This window comes from Somniosus microcephalus, chromosome 1 (genome assembly GCF_052327205.1).
Source record: "Somniosus microcephalus isolate GS21.2 chromosome 1, FLI_Smic_1.0, whole genome shotgun sequence".
Lineage (NCBI taxonomy): Eukaryota > Metazoa > Chordata > Chondrichthyes > Squaliformes > Somniosidae > Somniosus > Somniosus microcephalus.
This window is the reverse complement of record NC_140987.1, coordinates 129,401,406-129,421,410: the sequence shown is the minus strand read 5'-3', so window position 1 is coordinate 129,421,410 and position 20,005 is coordinate 129,401,406. Positions and strand designations below refer to the sequence as shown.

At 47.2% G+C, this 20,005-nt stretch overlaps 1 pseudogene; it reads right to left on the bottom strand.

The window, feature by feature from the left end:
• LOC147124359 (uncharacterized) overlaps nt 1-20,005 on the bottom strand; it is a 104,400-nt pseudogene that overhangs the window by 18,451 nt on the left and 65,944 nt on the right.

Genomic DNA, 20,005 nt, shown 5'->3' with positions numbered 1-20,005 from the left:
TTGATCTGCCCTTGGTACATAAGACCTGCGACCAGCAGTTAATTGAAACCATTGATTGGCCTGTTTCTTCAGTTGCAGCAATTATCTCTTCCCGTATGTTTGTATCTTCCAGAAACAGCAATGAGATGAATGGCCAGTTAAAGTGTTTTTGGTGGAGTTGGTTGAGGAAGGGACATTGACCAGGACACCAGGTGAAGTTCCTGCTCTTCTTCAAATCCTGATCACCTGAACCAGAAGAACAGTCACAGAATCACAGAAACCCCACAGTGCAGATAGAGGCCATTTCGGCCCATCGAGCCTGCACCGACACATATCCCACCCGATCCCCGTAACCCCACGTATTTAATCCCCCTAACACTAAGGGTCAATTTATCATAGCCAATCAACCTAACCCGCACATCTTTGGACTGTGGGAGGAAACCGGAGCACCCGGAGGAAACCCACGCAAACACCATATGGGTCCTTGGGTTAATATCTCATCCAAAGGATGGCACCTCTGATAACTCAGCACTCCTTCAGTAGTACACTGAAACGTCTGCCAACATTTTATGCTGACATTTTTAAATGGAGCTTGAACTGACAACTTCCTGATGCAGAGGGATGAGTACTACTAACTGAGCCAAACTGACACCAAAACTATAGCTGATACAGCTGTAATAGTACTATTGCTTCAGATATAAACCTTTATTGTAGGCAAAAAATGGTTTTCCCCTCACTATCTCAATCACTACTAATCCACTTTACTACTGTATATATGCTGCAGATGGACTCTATTCTTCAGCGCTGCTGAAAATCATGTGACAAGAATGCTGTGTTGCCCACTTTTATTGAAACAAAGCCAGAAGACACTTTATTTGGCAGTCCAAATTCTATCAGGTCAAAGTGCTTTGTGTTACATGTAGATATTTAATTTCAGTAGCTACAACTTAATCTAGATTAAGTAAGTAATCAAGAAACTACACTGTAAACTAAGTTACCCAATTACAAATGTAATTAAATTTAATTAAATAAAACAAGGTCATATAGGGATGGCAGTGCAGGTGGTGTGCCTCAACTGCAACATGTGGGAGTTTGTGGAGAGCATTGTGAGCCTGGATAACCACGTTTGCAGTAAGTGCCTGCATCTTGAGGAACTTCAGCTCTGAGTTTTTGAGCTGGAGTCTGAGGTGCAGACATTGCAGGGCATCAGGGATGGGGAGAGTTACCTGGACACTTTGATCCAGGAGGCAGTCACACCCCTTAGGTTAGGTAGTGGTACAGGTCTGCATAGCGATCAGGGACAGGAGGGTGTGACTGCAACTCAAGCAGGTAAGGGGAACCCAGGTGCAGTGCTGGAGGAGCCTCAGCCTTTGTTTGCCCTTGTCCAACAGGTATGAGATACTTGCTGCCTGTGTGGATGAGGGAAAAGCCTGCAGGATGGATGAGGAAGCTGAACATGGCACTATGGTGCAGGAGGCCATTCAAGTGGGGGGAGTGAAAGGGAATGTAGTTGTGGTAGGGGACAGTATAGTCAGGGCGATAGATACTGTTCTTGCAGCCGCGACCGAGGGTTCAGAAGGTTGTGTTGCCTGCCCGGTGCCAGGGTTAAAGACATCTCCTCACGGCTGGAGGAGAACTTGGAGGGGGAGGATCTAGTTGTCATGGTCCATGTAGGAACCAACGACATAGGTAGAACTAGGAATGAGGTTCTGCTGAGGGAGTTTGAGGAGCTAGGGTCTAAATTAAAAAGCAGAACCTCAAAGGTAATAATCTCTGGATTGTTACCTGAGCCACACGCAAATTGGCATAGGGACAAACAGATTAGAGGTTTAAATGAGTGGCTCAAAGAGTGGCGTGGGAGGAAAGGGTTTCAGTTCATGGGGCACTGGCATCAGTACTGGGGAAAGAGGAAGCTATTCCATTGGGATGGGCTCCACTTAAACCGGGCTGGGACCAGTGTCCTGGCGAATCGAATAACTAGGGCAGTAGACAGGGTTTTAAACTAATGAAGGGGGTGGGTGGATTCAGAAAAGAGTAAAAAAACTTAAAACAGTGAGAGAAATGTCAAGGCTCCAGAGTAGAGTTTTGGGTAAAAATAAGCAGCGTGGGTCAGGAAGGGACAGAGAGAGTAACAAAGGTAATAAGGCATCAGTGGCTAACAAGAGAAGTAAAAGATAGTATTCAATCAAAGGAAGAGGCTTATAATGTTGCCAAAAAGAGTAGTAAGCTTGAGGATTGGGAGGATTTTAGAATTCAGCAAAGGAGAATCAAGAAGTTGATAAAGAAAGGGAAAATAGAATATGAGAGTAAAATAACGAGAGACATAAAAACAGACCGTAAAAGCTTCTATATGTATGTAAAAAGGAAAAGATTAGTGAAAGTAAATGTGGGTCCCTTCCAGGCTCAGACAGGAGAAATTATAATGGGGAATAAGGAAATGGCAGAGAAATTAAACAAATACTTTGGGCTGAATTTTGTCAATGGGGACGTGATGGAGGCGGGACTCCCACTTTTTGGGTTGTAGTTCCACCTCCATCGACTTGTGGCCAACCCACGCTATCTTCCCTTGATTGACCTTGTTAAGCCCACCCAGCGGGCTCAGCAGGCCAATTAAGGGACATCTGGTTACTGGTGACGTCAGTGATTGATATTTCATCTGTTAAGAGCTTTTGACAGATGAAAAATCAACGTTTGACAGCTCTCTGAAGCTGTCAAATACTGACAGTCTTTTAACTCGAGCCCTTCTACTCAGACTCAGTTAGAGATCTCTCCAGACCAGAAAGCAGAATGCTGCAGCTTTTGACATTTCAGTGGCCATTCTGCTTTAACATAAGAACATAAGAACATAAGAAATAGGAGCAGGAGTAGGCCAATCGGCCCCTCGAGCCTGCTCCGCCATTCAATAAGATCATGGCTGATCTGATCCTAACTGCCAATCCACTATCACAGAACCATCTCCTGCATCTAACAGAATTAGACACACGAAATAGGAGCAGGATCAGGCTACATGGCCCCTGGGCCCGCTCCGCTAACCACAGGGCCATGACCGATCCGAACCTAGACTCATGTCCAAATTCCTGCCCGCTCCCCGTAACCCTTAATTCCCTTTACTTCTAGGAAACTGTCTATTTCTGTTTTAAATTTATGTAATGATGTAGCTTCTACAGTTTTTTGGGGCAGCATATTCCATGGACCTACCACCCTCTGAGTGAAATAGTTCCTCCTCATCTCAGTTTTGAAAGAGCAGCCCCTTATTCTAAGACTATGCCCCCTAGTTCTAGTTTCACCCATCATCGGGAACATCTTCCCTGCATCCACCCGATCCAACCCCTTCACAATCTTATATGTTTCAATAAGATCGCCTCTCATTCTTCTGAACTCCAATGAGTAGAGTCCCAATCTACTCAACCTCTCCTCATATGTCCATCCCCTCATCCCCGGGATTAACCGAGTGAACGTTCTTTGTACTGACTCGAGAGCAAGTATGTCTTTTCTTAAGTATGGACACCAAAACTGTACGCAGTATTCCAGGTGCGGTCTCACCAATACTGTGCCGGTGAACTGAGGGACTCCCAAGAACTGAAGGAAGGAAGCCTGCAGGAGAAAGTAAAGGTAAGTAAAACTTATTTAAACACTTTACACTTACCTCACACTTACCTCACACACTTACCTCTGCACCCATCACTCACCTGCACAATGGACATCTCGACCCCTTCAGACTGACAGCCCACCTCGCTAACTTGGCGTGGTTCAGAGCCATTGGGAAGCCCACACTTCAGGGCTAAAAATAGGGATTAGGCAAAAAACTGCCTGTTAACCACCTGTTAACAGGCATTTAATTGGCATTAAGCCCCTTCCCGCCTCAGGGAGGTGGCTCCCAGCACTGGTCGGATACCCGCTGATGTAAGAAAACTACTAGGCACTTGGTCTAGGCATTAAACAATGATTTAATCAACTGTTTTACAACATGGAGGTCTAGTTGTGTCCTTCACTAGTTCCTGTTAAGAATGTCCTGCGCAAGCTGCGCCCGTGCCTGAGTATTTATACTCTCCCTGGACAGCGCCACCCGTAGGCCACTCAGTATTATTTCATAAGTCTTTCTTTCATGAATGACTGATTCATGTCACCCGCCTCCTGGGACATTGGCATGGAGGCGGGTTGGGGGTGGGATGGGATCGTGACCCCCCCCGATTCTGCAATTTTCCCACCACTCCTGCCTCCAAACCTGCCTCCATGGGGCTTGGAAATTCGAGCCCTTTGTGTCTGTCTTCACGGAAGAAGACGCAAAAAACTTCCTGGAAATAGTGGAGAATCAAAAGTCTAGTGAGAATGAGGAACATAAAGAAATTAATATTAGTAAAAAAAATAGTACTGGAGAAATTAATGGGACTGAAAGCCGATAAATCCCCTGGACCTGATGGCTTACATCCTCGGGTTTTGAAAGAGGTGGCTATAGAGATAGCGGATGCATTGGTTGTCATTTTCCAAAATTCCATAGATTCTGGAATGGATCCCGCAGATTGGAAGGTAGCAAATGTAACCCCACTATTTAAGAAAGGAGGGAGAGAGAAAACGGGGAATTACAGACCAGTTAGCCTGACATCAGTCGTAGGGAAAATGCCAGAACCTATTATTAAGAACATGGTAACAGGGCACTTAGAAAATAATAATAGGATTGGGCAGAGTCAACACGGATTTATGAAAGGGAAATCATGTTTGACAAATCTGTTAGAGTTTTTTGAGTCTGTAACTAGCAGAATAGATAAGGGGGAACCAGTTGATATATGGTGTATTTGGATGTTCAGAAGGCATTCGATAAGGTGCCACACAAAGGTTATTAAACAAAATTAGGGCTCATGGGATTGGGTGTAATATGGATGGATTGAGGTTTGGTTAATGGACAGAAAACAGAGAGCAGGAATAAACGGGTCATTTTTGGGTTGGCAGGCTGTAACTAGTGGGTTACCGCAAGGATCAGTGCTTGGGCCTCAGCTATTCACAATCTATATCAATGATTTGGATGAGGGGACCAAAGATAATATATCCAAGTTGGGATATATTGGGTGGGAATATAAGTTGTGAGGAGGATGTAAAGAGTCTTCAAGGGGATATAGACAAGCTAAGTGAGTGGGCAAGAACATGGCAAATGGAATATAATGTGGAGAAATGTGAAGTTATCCACTTTGGTAGGAAAAATAGAAAAGCAGAGTATTTTTTAAATGAGGAGAGATTGGGAAATATTGGTGTTCAGAGGAACCTGGATGTCATTGTACACAAATCACTGAAAGTTAACATGCAAGTACAGCAAGCAATTAGGAAAGCAAATGGTATGTTGTCCTTTATTACAAGAAGATTTGAGTATAAGAGTAAAGACGTCTTACTGCAATTATATAGGTCCCTGGTGAGACCACAACTGGGGTATTATATACAGTTTTGGTCTCCTTACCTAAGGAAGGATATACTTGCCATAGAGGGAGTGCAATGAAGGTTCACCAGACTGATTCCTGGGCTGGGGGCATTGTCCTATGAGGAGAGATTGAGTAGACTAGGCCTATATTCTCTAGAGTTTAGAAGAATGAGAGGTGATCTCATTGAAACATACAAAATTCTTACAGGGCTTGACAGGGTAGATGCAGGGAGGATGTTTCCCCTGGCTGGGGAGTCTAGAACCAGGGGTCACAGTCTCAGAATAAGGGATCGGCCATTTAGGACTGAGATGAGGAGAAATTTCTTCACTCAGAGAGTATATTCAAGACAGAGATCGATAGATTTTTGGATGTTAAGGGAATCAAGGGATATGTGGATAGTGCAGGAAAGTGGAGTTGAGGTAAAAGATCAGCCATGATCTTATTGAATGGCAGAGCAGGCTTGAGGGGCTGAGTGGCCTACTCCTGCTCCTATTTCTGGTGTTCTCATGTTCAAAGCATTGCCTGCAAGCTTCACTGAACTGACACTGTTAACTTCTCATTGTCTGCTTTATGTTTTCTGGCAGTAGTGCAAGGACATGTCCTCTAAGATCGGAAATGACCTCTAGTGTTTATTAACTCCCTCTCTGAATGGTTTCTCCTGGCTTGCCACATTTTTATCTTTTTATAAATCAGCAAACAACCTTCAGAATCAACTTCTGATGCACAGGCCGACTTTGTGCATTTCTAATTAAAATGCATTGTAGTTGTTAAGTAGTATGCTAATACCAAATAATTTCATCGCATTTAGTATTAAACTGCTACCTTCTGTGATTTGGCTGCAAGGTTAACCTAATTGTTTGCACAGAGTTATAGAATGTTTAATATAGCATGCATAATGAATAAGGTTTGAGCCACCAAATAGCATATATTAAAGAATTACTATTCACTACATCACTGTTTAATCAATATATAGCTAAAGTTCAGATGATTCAGTTGTTCAATATACATAAGGATCAGCAAAATTCTTCTATTAAAATGAGTTATCTGTGCTGTTTACCAAAGGAAATAATTCAGCAGTGATCAGTCTATGTATTGCTGTACAACATGGATGTTAATACTTCTTGTCCTTGTCTTTCTGTTTCATTGCTCCTATCTGTTACTGCTGTCGTAAGGGCCCCATGGGTACATTAGCAGTCAACCCAGGAAGTGTGTTTAAGTAATGGACATAATGTTCACATTTGCTAGACTAGCCTTGTCCCTAATCATGAATTATTCTTCCCCAAGGCTCAGTCAGAACATTACCTGGAAGCTGAAGATTTAATCCTTTTCAACTGACTGAAGGAAATGATTACAGCCTTATTTTCTTGTACATGCTGTCTACTGAAGGTGCCTTTCTGTCCCCAACTTTAATAGACAGTGAATTTTATTTCCTTTGAGGCAATTGACAATGAATTTCAAATAAGATAAATCTTCGGAATGGGGTGGAGAGCTGGAGCTAGTTGTTAGTTGGTTAGACCAGACTGTCTCTAATAAATGCACCGTGTACAAATCTGCCATTGCACATTCAATCAAGACATTATGATGTGTGTCCATAGATAAGAGTGAAGATCAGCAAGGCTAGTGTGTAAATGAAAGATGCTGCAGCTGGAGTAGGATATTGATACTTTTGTTACAGCTGATAAAGACAAATGGGGGTTGGGGTATGAATTTATGCGGGGGTTCACTTGCTCATCTGCTGTAACTTCAGCGGAAACCATGGAAACCCTGTTTTTTCCGGGTTTTCACGGTTCTTCCGCCAAAGGTACAGTAGACAAATGGGAAAGCCCCATAATAAACAAGGTAAGTGACTGCACTTCCATAGAAAATCAATGGATGTGAAGCCTTTTAGGATTAAAAGGTGCTATATCAATGCAAGTTCTCTTATTAGATGACTTGGGAGTGCTTAATGCTAACATCAGGTGCCCAAAGCTGGAAAAAACATTGCATTTCCCAACATGGATATCCCTCACCTCAAAAAGATGTAAATTGCTTTTCCATTCTTGGATGTGGGCGTCGCTGGCAAGGTTGGCATTTATTGCCCATCCCTAGTTACTTTTGTGCAATAAAGTGGCTTGCTAGGCTACATCAGAGGATAGTGAACAGTAGGAGGGTTGAAGGCCAAAGGCATATATTTACCTGCTTCCATTCTTCTTGGAGAAGATGCTTGCACATAACAAGAAGAAGATAAAACCAGCACAGTGAGAGATTCTGTCATTCTACAAACACTTACCCTGTGGAAGAGGCATGGGAAGAAACACAACCATCAGCATCGGAGATGGTGAAGCTAGAGAGTTAGTTCACAGCAGGGTTTGTTGGCATCTTCCTGATCTTTTTCTTTTTATAGTCACATACTCACTTCCTTAACACAACAACCTGGGCTGAGAATTTCCTTGGAGCTGTTGCTGCTCTGCCGCTGTAACTTCACCAGAAGTGCAGTGCAAGCCCCATTTATACATGTAGGAGCAGCACAGAGGATGCTCCTGCCCTGGTGCAGGATAGTGCTGCAAGTGATTACCATTGATATTATATCCTAACTCTTGTCCCTCTCCTATTTTTGTAGATCCATCAAAAGAATCAGGACCTAGTGCCAGACAGAGTTTTTTTATTCGTTTGTGGGATGTGGACGTTGCTGGCAAGGCCAGCATTTATTGCCCATCCCTAGTTGCCCTTGAAAAGGTGATGGTGAGCCGCCCTCTTGAACCGCTGCAGTCCATGTGGTGAAGGTACTCCCACAGTGCGATTAGGTAGGGTGTTCCAGGATTTTGACCCAGCAGCGATGAAGCATCGGCGATATACTTCTAAGTCAGGATGGTGTGTGACTTGGAGGGGAACTTGGAGGTGGTGGTGTTCCCATGCATCTGCTGCCCTTGTCCTTCTAGGTGGAAGAGGTTGCATGTTTGGGAGGTGCTGCCGAAGAAGCCTTGGTGAGTTGCTGCAGTGCATCTTGTAGATGGTACACACTGCAGCCACGGTATGCCAGTGGTGGAGGGAGTGAATGTTTAAGGTGGTGGATGGGGTGCCAATCAAGCGGGCTGCTTTGTCCTGGATGGTGTCGAGCTTCTTAAGTGTTATTGGAGCTGCTCTCAGCCAGGCAAGTGGAGAGTATTCCATCACACTCCTTACTTGTGCCTTGTAGATGGTGGAAAGGCTTTGGGGAGTCAGGAGGTGTAGGGGGTGGTGGTGTGTGGTTGGCGCGTACGCCCAGTCAGTTATGCCTCTGACTGTTTGTGAGCGGTTCGAATCGCTCCCACGCCCCTGGGTTCTAGACACCGGACTTAGGTATAGGCGGCGATACAGAAAAGATTCGAGTAGACAGGTGGTTTGGATGTAAGCAAAAACCAAGATTTTATTGAAATAGAAATTAACACAATCTTATGAGAAGTTACTAGTATAAAATTACAGGCAAATACAAATAACTATACTTATACAGGGAATGGGGAACACACTGCACCTCGAGGGAAAACAACAATCTTAACAATCCCCTTATCCTTATCCCAACCTCTATACCTAACTAGATCAAGCTATGAGGGGCCAGAATTCATGCTCACCAATCAAAGATCTGCTGAATTCAAAACAGCAGCGGGGTTTGGGGTTCACTCTTGGTGCTCTCTGGAGCCTGCCGTCGTCATGTGGTCTCGGGGTGCTGCAAGGGCGATGTCCAGGTACGAGTACCCCAAAGTTAAAGTCTCTGCTTGGGTACTTTACCTCTCAGGGATGATGGTTTCTCTTCCTCGGTCGGCAGTTGGAGTTTGCATGAAGATAGTCACAGGTCAGCTGGATTGAAGGCCCGATTATTCGAAGCTTTTCTTCAATCGTCTTCCCATTCATCTTCCCACTTCGTCTCGCCTCCTCGCCTCATCGCGTCCCGCCTCACCTGGCCTGGTTTGTCCATGTCTGCCCGGTGCAATGCCAGGCGTTCCTGATGGAATGGGGAAAGGCACGGGCAGTGGCCAGGGGGTAAGCGCGGGACAGGGGAAGAGCAGCAGCCACGAAGGCGAGGAGCAAGAGAGCAAGAGCCAGAGAGAGAGATTGCTACCCGGGGCCTTCAGTTATACTCCTTCAGATGGCCCTTATCTGTGCGCCAAATCAGGTTAGTTCTTTGTCCCAACCTTGGCGGGCTATTTTAAATAATGATAGTAATCTAAACTAACTGTTTTTAGATGGCCGGTAATCGCATCTACTGGCCTGATAATTGACTTGTTTTGTTATTAATACAACTTAATGGGCCTGTCCAGCCTTGATGGCTTTCCTAAGCTGTTCCCGATTATTTATACAAACTGCTTGATGGCCTTAAGTATAGGCCTAACTGGGTTTTGATCTGTCTCCAATTTGGCCTAATACATAATTCAAAGTCCTGTCTGGTTTTCAAAATGCAAAGTCTCTCTTCACAGAAACTGCAGCTTTGGTTTCGGTTTCTCCACAAGCTGCCTGTGCCGCAGAGTCCAAGTTTTTAAAATCTCACAGGCTTTCTGTCACGAGGCGCGGATGCCATCTTGGGTACCCTTTTTTTTTTAATGTCCACGCAAGTTCCCTTTTATTAATAATAACCTTTGGGAAAATGTAGAAATTTTGCAAATCTTAGAGGTGAGACACTCGCCGCAGAATACCTAGCCTCTGACCTGTTCTTGTTGTCACAGTATTTATGTGGCTGGTCCAATTAAGTTTCTGGTTAATGGTGACCCCCAGTATGCTGATAGTGGGGGATTCAGCAATGGTAATGTCAAGGGGCGGTGGTTAGACTCTCGCTTGTTGGAGATAGTCATTGCCTGGCACTTCAGTGGCGCGAATGTTACCTGCCACTTATCAGCCCAAGCCTGAACGTCGTCCAGGTCTTGTTGCGTGCGGGCATGGACTGCTTCATTATCTGTGGAGTTGTGAATGGCGCTGAACAATGTGCAGTCATCAGCGAACATTCCCATTTCTGACCTTATGTTGGAGGGAAGGTCATTGATGAAGCAGCTGAAGATGGTTGGGCCTAGGACACTGCCCTGAGGAATTCCTACAGCGATGTCCTGGGGCTGTGATGACTGACCTTAAACCACCACAACCATCTTCCTTTGTGCTAGGTATGACTCTAGCCAGTGGAGCGTTTTCCCCCTGATTCCCATTGACTTCAATTTTACTAGGGCTCCTTGATGCCAGACTCGATCAAATGCTGCCTTTATGTCAAGGGCAGTCACTCTCACCTCACCTCTGGAATTCAGCCCCTTTGTCCATGTTTGGACCAAGGTTGTAATGAGTTTGGGAGCCGAGTGGTCTTGGCGGAACCCAAACTGAGCATCAGTGAGCAGGTTATTGGTGAGTAAGTGATGCTTGATATCACTGTCGATGACACCTTCCATCACTTTGCTGATGATTGAGAGTAGACTGATGGGGTGGTAATTGCCCGGGTTGGATTTGTCCTGTTTTTTGTGGACAGGACATACCTGGGCAGTTTTCCACATTGTCGGGTAGATGCCAGTGTTGTGGCTGTACTGGAACAATGCATTGGCCTAGAAATTGAGTTTTGGCGCTGCCAGGGCTTTAGCGCCGGAAGTTAGTGCCGGAGCTAAGTCGCGCTGGTTGGGCCCAAAATTCACTGGTTCTGCGCCCAAACGGCTGCCGGCGCTGCTGAAAGCTGTTAGCGCCTGAAAACTGGCGCTATGCGCTGAATTTCGGCGCTATTCCGGCGCTGCGGCGCCCGCTGCGGTGCGGCAGGTTCGGGAAGTGCAGGCCTCCTCCTTCCCTTAAGGAGGAGCTGCCTGCACCCGGCCGCGGTCCGCGATAATCTTATTAAAAATGAGCCCGGCACCTCGGACAAGTGCCGGGCTTGCTTCTATTCCGGGGGGGGGGGGGAAGTCCGGGGAGGGAGCTGCGGCCAGGCGGGCGGCGGGAAAGCGGCCGGCCGCCGCGGGGCCTTTAATGCGCCGGCGCAAACTTGTGCAAGGCACCTCTGCCAGAACGTTGCTTGCGGCTGCCACGGGCGAGGCGGCCGCAAGTCAATTTCGGCGCTGGGGCCCGTCACCACGGCAACCGGGACGCTGCGCACACCGATGACGTCATCGGTGCCGGCGCAGCGCTACCAGTCTACCGCGGCGGAAGGGCCCCAGGCAATTTAGGCGCCGGCGCCAATTGCAGCGCTAGGCCCTCTAGCGCCGCAAAATTGGCGCTAAGGGCACTGAATTTCTAGGCCATTGTCTCTCACACTTACCATGCGAAGAAATTGGCATTCCGCTTGATATAGCTAGTTTGAGAGAAGTGCATTTGGTAATTTACCAAGCACAAGTGAGCAGGGGTAGGTAGAGATGGCAAGGTAGGTGAAGAGAAGAGCTAACTGGAGAGCCAGCTCACGTCCAAGCTCTGTTGAAGAAGACAGAGGTATAGACTTCAGGAGTGCAGAATTTAAAAAAGGGTGATTTCTGTGCATGAGCAATTGCTGATGGCTGCCAGAGAGCTTCCAAAACATGTTAAACAGTATAGTGGACTCCATTACTCACTTATGTGCTTCTCATGCATCATTCTGCAGTCAACCATGGAGCATGTGAAAGAAATGAAAGAACTTGGATTTAAATAGCACCTTTCACAGCCTCCAGATGTTCCAAAGTGCTTCAGAGACAAAGAGGTACTTTTGAAGCGTAGTCTGCTGTCCTGCAGATCAGTAGCAGTACTGAGTACTGGTGATCTAGTAATGTGAGGTGACATAAATTGTGATTTTGGTATTTGGACAGATGCTTTTGATTGTAGGCTTGGTGTCACAGCAGGGTTTGTGGGTGGAAAAATGTGGACAAATCTTAGACATGGCAGTTTAGCTGAAGTTCTCTTCACTTACCTGCTGCCAAACAGCTCTGGCAGCAGGTAGCTTTTGAACCCCTTCTACTTTCTCACTATCCTTAATGTAGCGGAATTCTCTCCTCAATTTGTGGCTCCATTTGTTGTCCTCATTGCAGAACAAAGTTATGTATGGGACATTCTCTTTGGATTGTATTGGAGAAAGCCAGCAGACCTGTCTGGCATCTAACTCATTGGCTCCGATATTCACGGGGCGGTGGGGGTGGGGTGGGGGTAGGAGGGCGAGCGAGGGGGCTGTTCTGCATTTGGGAAACCTAGAAGAATGGATTTCCCTCAGGTCCTGCTGAATTTAACGGCATGACCTGATTATAATTTTTAGTCTCCGTTTTCCGGCTGTAGCCAGCTAGATTGAGAGGCGGGAGTGGTTTACAGGTAAGCTTGGGGGGCCGGGGGAAGCACTCCTGCTGCTCCTGGCCCACAAGCAGTGCTGGAAAGGCACTTACCTGCTGGATCCAGCAGTCCTCACCTGTCTTCAGCTGCCAGGTTTCCCTAGGCCCGGGAAACCCGGCCGGCCAGGGTTAAACTTAAAATGGAGAATGTGAGGCAGCAGCCTCATTAAAATATTTAAATGAGCAACCCGCCTCCTGGGAGTGGGTTGGTTGCCTGCCCCCCGTCCCGTTACCATTAAAACTAGAAGTGGGCAGGCTCAAGGCGGTTTGGGTTTGGGTTTGAGATTTTTAACATTTTAACATCCCACTCGACCCAAACCCACCCATTTTTGGGGGTTAAAATTCCCCCCATTGTTTCAGGACTCCAGTGGTCTGCTCGACAAGGGCTCTAGTTGCACCAAGTATCTGATTGTAATGGAGATCCACTACTGAGCACAGGTCCCTATGAGGCGTCAAAAGCCCAAGTGTGCAGGGAAAAATCCCAAGTCTCCAAACAGTCAGCCTTTAACTTGCTGTACAGGAGTAAACAGTGGGGGAATGGTTGACTGACAACATAAAAGTTTTGGGATGACTGCCAGGAGAGTGGATACAGATCGATATGATATGCTGTTGGTCATCACACACCAGTTAAACATTAATGAAATTGTACCCTTTACAATTCATGAAGGTTGCAGCATTGTGTGAAAGAGTATACAGTGATGTGGATGCAGTGAATAATGTCCTGGACTTGAGGGAATCCTGCAAATTATGTAAACCACAGAGCTCTGTCCTACTGCTTCAGGAGGTCCAACGGGTAAGTGATGAATCTAACAAACAAAGCAACAGTCACCTGTTTAATGTTTGCGTGCATTGCAGATTGATTTGATGTTGCTAATATCCCCTGTGGCAGTTTGCAAGAAGTCAGAGGCAAAGGAGTCAAGGGGTGCAGTGACCTTGACTACAATTGGCAACACTTGCCAGCTCCAGCAGTTGGCTGCAGGACTTGGCACATCTCTTTGGTCGATAAATTGTGTCGGGAGGGTAAGGAATTCTCTGAGCATGCATTCTTTTATTTGATCTCCCTTCTGCTCCTTCTTCCTCACCTCGACTCAGAAAGGGATTCCTAGAAGTACCCCCCTGAAGAAACAACTGCGATGTCACAGTTCAGAACCTAAAATAACAAATAAAACACTTACTAGCGTTAAGGACAAGTTACCATAATCTAGTGTAAGAAAATAGATCTAAAAGCTCAATACAGCTTTATCTGAGATAGTATTTGAAATGACCATCTAGCAACTTCTATTGCCCATGGTTTATGGGAGCGTGGAAGAAGTGGCATTAGTCAGATGGTAAAATCAGAAAATTATGGCATCTTGATAACTTCATACAATCTGAATTTGCACTTATTTATGAGACACCGGTCTGTTGCATATGGGAATTCTGGCCGCCAGGATTCACCCCATTACCCCCAAGAAAATCAGATGAGTTTGCCAGCCAATGCAAACTGGGTGGGACAAACTAACATCATTTTTCGCTTGCTACTGTCCCAATTTTGAACAGGAACTGGGTGGTTAGGAGACCAAAATCGCCTTCCGTATTTTAATTGTCCAGAAGCTGTTAGGGCACCAGAGTTTCCTTCTTTTCCTGAAGTGATTGGTAACAAATCTGTTTTATATTCTTGGCAAAGGAATTCTGAAGAATAATTGAAAGGTTTCATGGTCTTTTTTACGCTATGAGAGATTTCAGAAGTGAAGGAGTATGAAATTGGTCTTCAAAGAAAGTGCAAAATGGGCAATAACGAAACAGCAGGCCAATTTAAACAGTGCCCAATTTTCTTTTCCATTTTCATCCCCAAGAAATATAGATATAGATCATAAGATTTGAAAGATTTGGTGATCATGCGATGCTTTTAACAATTGCAGCGCAATTCATGCAACACGCAACATAAGAACATAAACATAAGATGTAGGAGCAGGAGTAGGTCACTTGGCCCCTCGAGCCTGCTCCGCCATTCAATAAGCTCATGGCTGATCTGATCTTGGCCTCAACTCCACTTCCCTGCTCACTCCCCATAACCCTTGACTCCCTTACCTTTCAAAAATCTGTCTATTCCCACCTTAAATATATTAAATGACCCAGCCTCCACAGCTCTCTGGGGAAGAGAATTCCAAAGATTCACAACCCTCTGAGAAATGAAATTCCTCCTAATTTCCGACTTAAAAGGGTGCCCCCTTATTCTGAAATTATGCCCCCTAGTTCTAGATTCCCCCACGAGGGGAAACATCCTCTCTGCATCTACCCTGTCAAGCCCCTTCAGAATATTATATGTTTCAATAAGATCCCCTCTCATTCTTCTAAACTCCAATGAGTATAGGCCCAACCTGCTCAACCTTTCTTCATAAGACAACCCCTTCATCTCCAGAATCAACCTCGTGAACCTTCTCTGAACTACCTCCAATGCAAGTATATCCTTCCTTAAATAAGGAGACCAAAACTGTACGCAGTACTCCAGGTGTGGTCTCACCAACACCCTGTACAGTTGTAACAGGACTTCTCTACTTTTATACTCCATTCCCTTTGCAATAAAGGCCAACATTCCATTTGCATTCCTAATTACTTGCTGTACCTGCATGCTAACATTTTGTGATTCATGTACAATGACCCCCAGATCCCTCTGTACCTCAGCATTTTGTAATCTCTCCCCATTTAAATAATAATTTGCTTTTTTATTTTTCCTACCAAAGTAGCTAACCTCACATTTTCCCACATGGTGAAGACAGTGGTATTTTCACATTGGAATACTTTTTTTTTAATGCATAATACAGGTAGACTACCCTTTATCCGGACTTCCGAAAACCGAAACCCTCTAAAAACCAAAGGTTTTTTCGTTCAGCGTAAGTCGTGCGTACGACTTACGCTGAACGAAAAAACCTTCGGTTTTTAGAGGGTTCCGGTTGCGGAGGTTCGGATAAAGGGTAAGTCGTGCGCACGACCCCCCGCCGACCCCCCCGCCAGCCCCGACAACCGCCGACCCCGCCAGCCGCCGACCCCGCCAGCCCCGACAACCGCCGACCCCCCCCGCGGACCCCGCCGGCCCCGACAACCGCCGACCCCCCCCCGCGGACCCCGACAACCGCCGACCCCGCCAGCCGCCGACCCCCCCCGCGGACCCCGCTGGCCCCGACAACCGCCAACCCCGCCAGCCCCGACAACCGCCGACCCCCCCGCGGACCCCGCCGGCCCCGACAACCGCCGGCCCCCCCCCGCGGACCCCGCCAGCCCCGACAACCGCCGACCCCGCCAGCCGCCGACCCCCCCGCGGACCCCGCCGGCCCCGACAACCGCCGACCCTGCCAGCCCCGACAACCGCGGACCCCCCCGCGGACCCCGCCAGCCCCGACAACCGCCGACCCCCCCCGCGGACCCCGCCAGCCCCGACAACCGCCGACCCCGCCAGCCGCCGACCCCCCCGCGGACCCCGCCGGCCCCGACAACCGCCGACCCCGCCAGCCCCGACAACCGCCGACCCCCCCGCGGACCCCGCCAGCCCCGACAACCGCCGACCCCCCCGCGGACCCCGCCAGCCCCGACAACCGCCGACCCCCCCCCCCGCGTACCCCGCCGGCCCCGACCCCGACTGACTTACGCTGAGCGTCAGCGTAAGTCGTGCGCACGACCCCCCGCCGACCCCCCCGCGGACCCCCGCCGACCCACCTTCCGAAATCCGAAATTCTCCTTTATCCGAAACTCGGCTGGTCCCGAGGTTTTCGGATAAAGGATAGTCTACCTGTATAATCATTTATTTTCAATGCTGTTATATCACTGAAAGAGATTTAACAATGACAAATGAATACAAAATATTATTCCACTTGTGAGTGGCACCACTTCTATTGAAAATAAACCATATTATTTTGAATAAATCCAAGCTCACGGATTTTAACGCTAGAAAGTTGGGCCTCTTAATTGTGGTGTATGTAACCTGTTCCACCTTAAGAGAACTGCCTTAAGAGATGTACTACTTTCTCTTGGTTGCTGTATACTGTAATACCGGTGGTGACCACACCGGTATATAAGTGTTGTGTAGGGATTTGCTGGGCAGTTCAGCCCTGACCTCCGAATAGTAAAGACCTGTTAAAAGTTATTCTTGTTGTCTGTGTCCAGTGATTGAACATACGCATAACTGGGACACACAGACTCAACAGTGGCGACGAATCCGATCTTATCCTGCGGCAGTTTTACATCCAAGGCAGCTTCGTCCTCAGAACGGGCGTCGAGAAGAGGCATCCGCCCTCATCATCCTGCTGAGCACCATCGCACGGGAGGCATCGAGAACCCGGGTTAAAAAAAATGTAAAAAAAAAAAAAAATTCTGACCACGAAGCCCTCCATCAGCGACAGGCAGTGATCATCCCTTCTACCACGGTGGTGGGTAAGCCGATCAGCGACACGAGCAGAAAGTCGGCCGCGTTGGCTGTGGAGTAGGGGAGGGAAAATGGAGGAATAAGGGCGGAGAACTCGACCACGGCCGGTAAAAAGGGCCGGGCTGCAATCGAGGCCGAGAGGCGCAGCGACTGGGGCAGCTTAAGGCACGAGAGCCGCGGAGAACTCAAACGCAGCCGGTGTAAAGGACCGGGCTGCAAGCGGGGCTGCGAGGCAAAGCAGCGTCGGGGAATTGAGAACCGCTGGGGAGGCGAGAACGGCAGCAACAAGGCAATCGCCATTGCAGCCAGCGGGGGGAGAAGGCAAACGCGGGAATCCGCCATTGTAGTCGGCGGGGGAAGAAGACGAGCGCGGGAAAGACCGCCAAGCGCGGGAAGCCGCCATTTTAGTAGGTGGGGGAAGAAGACAATCGCGGGAAGCCGCCATTTTGAGAAAAATAAAAATTTAAAAAAAACTTGCAAGGGTGCCTAAACATGGGAACATTAATACCTTTGATAGCGATATCGAAGATTGGACCACGTATGTAGAACGCATGGAAGTTTACTGTAAAGCAAATAAGGTACCAGATGATGAGAAAGCACTAACCTTATTAAGCTCAATGGGTGCGAAGACATACGGGCTATTGAAGCACCTTCTATCACCAAATAAACCGGCGGATCAGACTTTCGCGAATATTGTTACTGTCCTGAAAAATCATTTAAACCCCACGCCGCTGATGATAGCGGAACGATTTAAATTTTACAGAAGAACGCAGCTGAAAGACGAAAACAACGCTGAATTTTTAATTGAACTGTGTAAGCTATCAAAGTACTGTCAGTTTGGAACAAGACTAGCAGATGCGCTGAGAGATAAATTTGTGTGTGGATTGTTAAAAGAAGGAACACAAAAGCGACTGCTTGAGGAGAATGATCTTACGCTTGATAAAGCTGTCACTATTGCAGCATCGCACGAAGCCGCAGCGAGAGGCACGGCGGAAATGCAGCTACGGTCACCGGAACTCAGCACCAATCAAATGGTCTTGGGTACAGTAAAATGTTATCATTGTGGAAAGACAACGCACGATCAGAACCAGTGCTGGTTCATAAATCAGGAATGCAGAAAATGTGGCAGGCTTGGTCACATAGCTAAAGTATGCCGGTCAGGAAAGAAGACCAGCAACAAAAAGTCACTGCAGGAAAAGTACAGAAAGGTACACAAGGTGACAGAGAACAGTTCGAACGAACAGAAGTCAGATTCAGACTCCAGCAGTAATGAACTGGGTAGTCTAAGAGTACACAATGTTGGTAAGGAAGCAGACCTCCAAACAATTTGGGTCACACTTCAGATAGCAGGAGTCCAAGTGAAGATGGAATTGGACACTGGATCGGCATTGACGGTCATGAATAAGCAAGATTACAAAAGGTTATTCCCACATATTCCCCTACAGGATACGGAGATTGTATTGAAAACATACACGGGGCAAAGAGTATACCCCATCGGGAAGATAGAGGTAAAGGTGGTCCACAAGGGCAAAGAAAGCCGAGGAATGGACTTATATGTGCTACCTGAGGGAGGTCCACCACTACTGGGACGGGAGTGGATTAGGAAAATAAATATGGACTGGCATTCCTTAAAAGCACTAACGGTAGATTCCGGTAAAAAAGAAGTCAAACCTAAACGATTGTCCAGAATATTGGACGATGCTAAAGAGGTGTTTCAACAGGGACTGGGAACACTGAGAGGAATTACGGCAAACATCAAGGTTGAAGAACATGCAAACCCGAAATTTTTCAAAGCCAGACCGGTACCTTATGCGATACGACCTGCTGTGGAAGCTGAGCTGGAAGGGCTAGAACGTTCAGGAGTACTGTCTAAGGTAGACTGGAGTGAGTGGGCCACGCCCATTGTTCCCGTCATGAAGCGTTCATCGAGCAACCAGCCGGGGGAACCGGGGAAGGTTCGCATCTGTGGAGATTTCAAGATCACTGTTAATCCGATGCTTCACACGGTGCAGTATCCGCTTCCGCGGATTGAGGATATCTTTGCTTCATTGTCTGGCGGGAAACACTTCACCAAGATAGACCTGGCGCAGGCGTACTTACAGATGGAAGTTGAGGAAGAGTCACGCCAGTATCTTACGATCAACACGCATAGAGGCTTGTACCGGTATAATAGACTGGTTTTTGGAGTGGCATCGGCTCCAGCAATTTGGCAGAGGGCCATGGAGCAGGTATTACAGGGAATTCCAGGCACACAATGTTACCTGGACGATATTCTGATTACAGGAGATGATGACGAGGAACACCTTGCAAATTTGGAACTGGTGCTCACCAGATTGAAAGAATATGGACTTCGAGTTAATCGCCAGAAATGTGAGTTCTTTCAGAAGAGGATCTCGTACTGTGGTCATGTCATTGACCAGGAGGGGCTTCATAAGTCTCCTGACAAGATCGAAGCTGTTGTGAAGGCTCCCGCTCTGGATAATGTATCCCAGTTAAGGTCGTTCCTAGGGTTGATTAACTATTACCATAAGTTTCTGCCAAATTTATCCACGGTGCTGCACCCGCTGAACGCTCTTTTGCAGAAGGGAGTACCATGGAAGTGGAGCGAGGACTGTAAGAGGGCCTTTCGCAAAAGCAAGGCATTGATCACCTCAGAGGAAGTGTTGGCTCACTTCAACCCAACGCTGCCTATTCGTTTGGCTTGTGATGCTTCTCCATATGGTATTGGGGCAGTACTCTCACACAAGTTGCCAAATGGCCTGGAGAGGCCAGTTGCGTTCGCATCCAGATCATTGACCGCCGCTGAGCGCAACTATGCTCAGATAGATAGGGAGGCCCTCAGCCTTGTGTGGGGAGTAAAGAAGTTTAATCATTACCTGCAGGGCCAAAAGTTCACGCTTCTGACAGACCACCAGCCGTTGGTATCCATTTTTAACCCTAAGAAGGGTGTTTCGGTGATGACA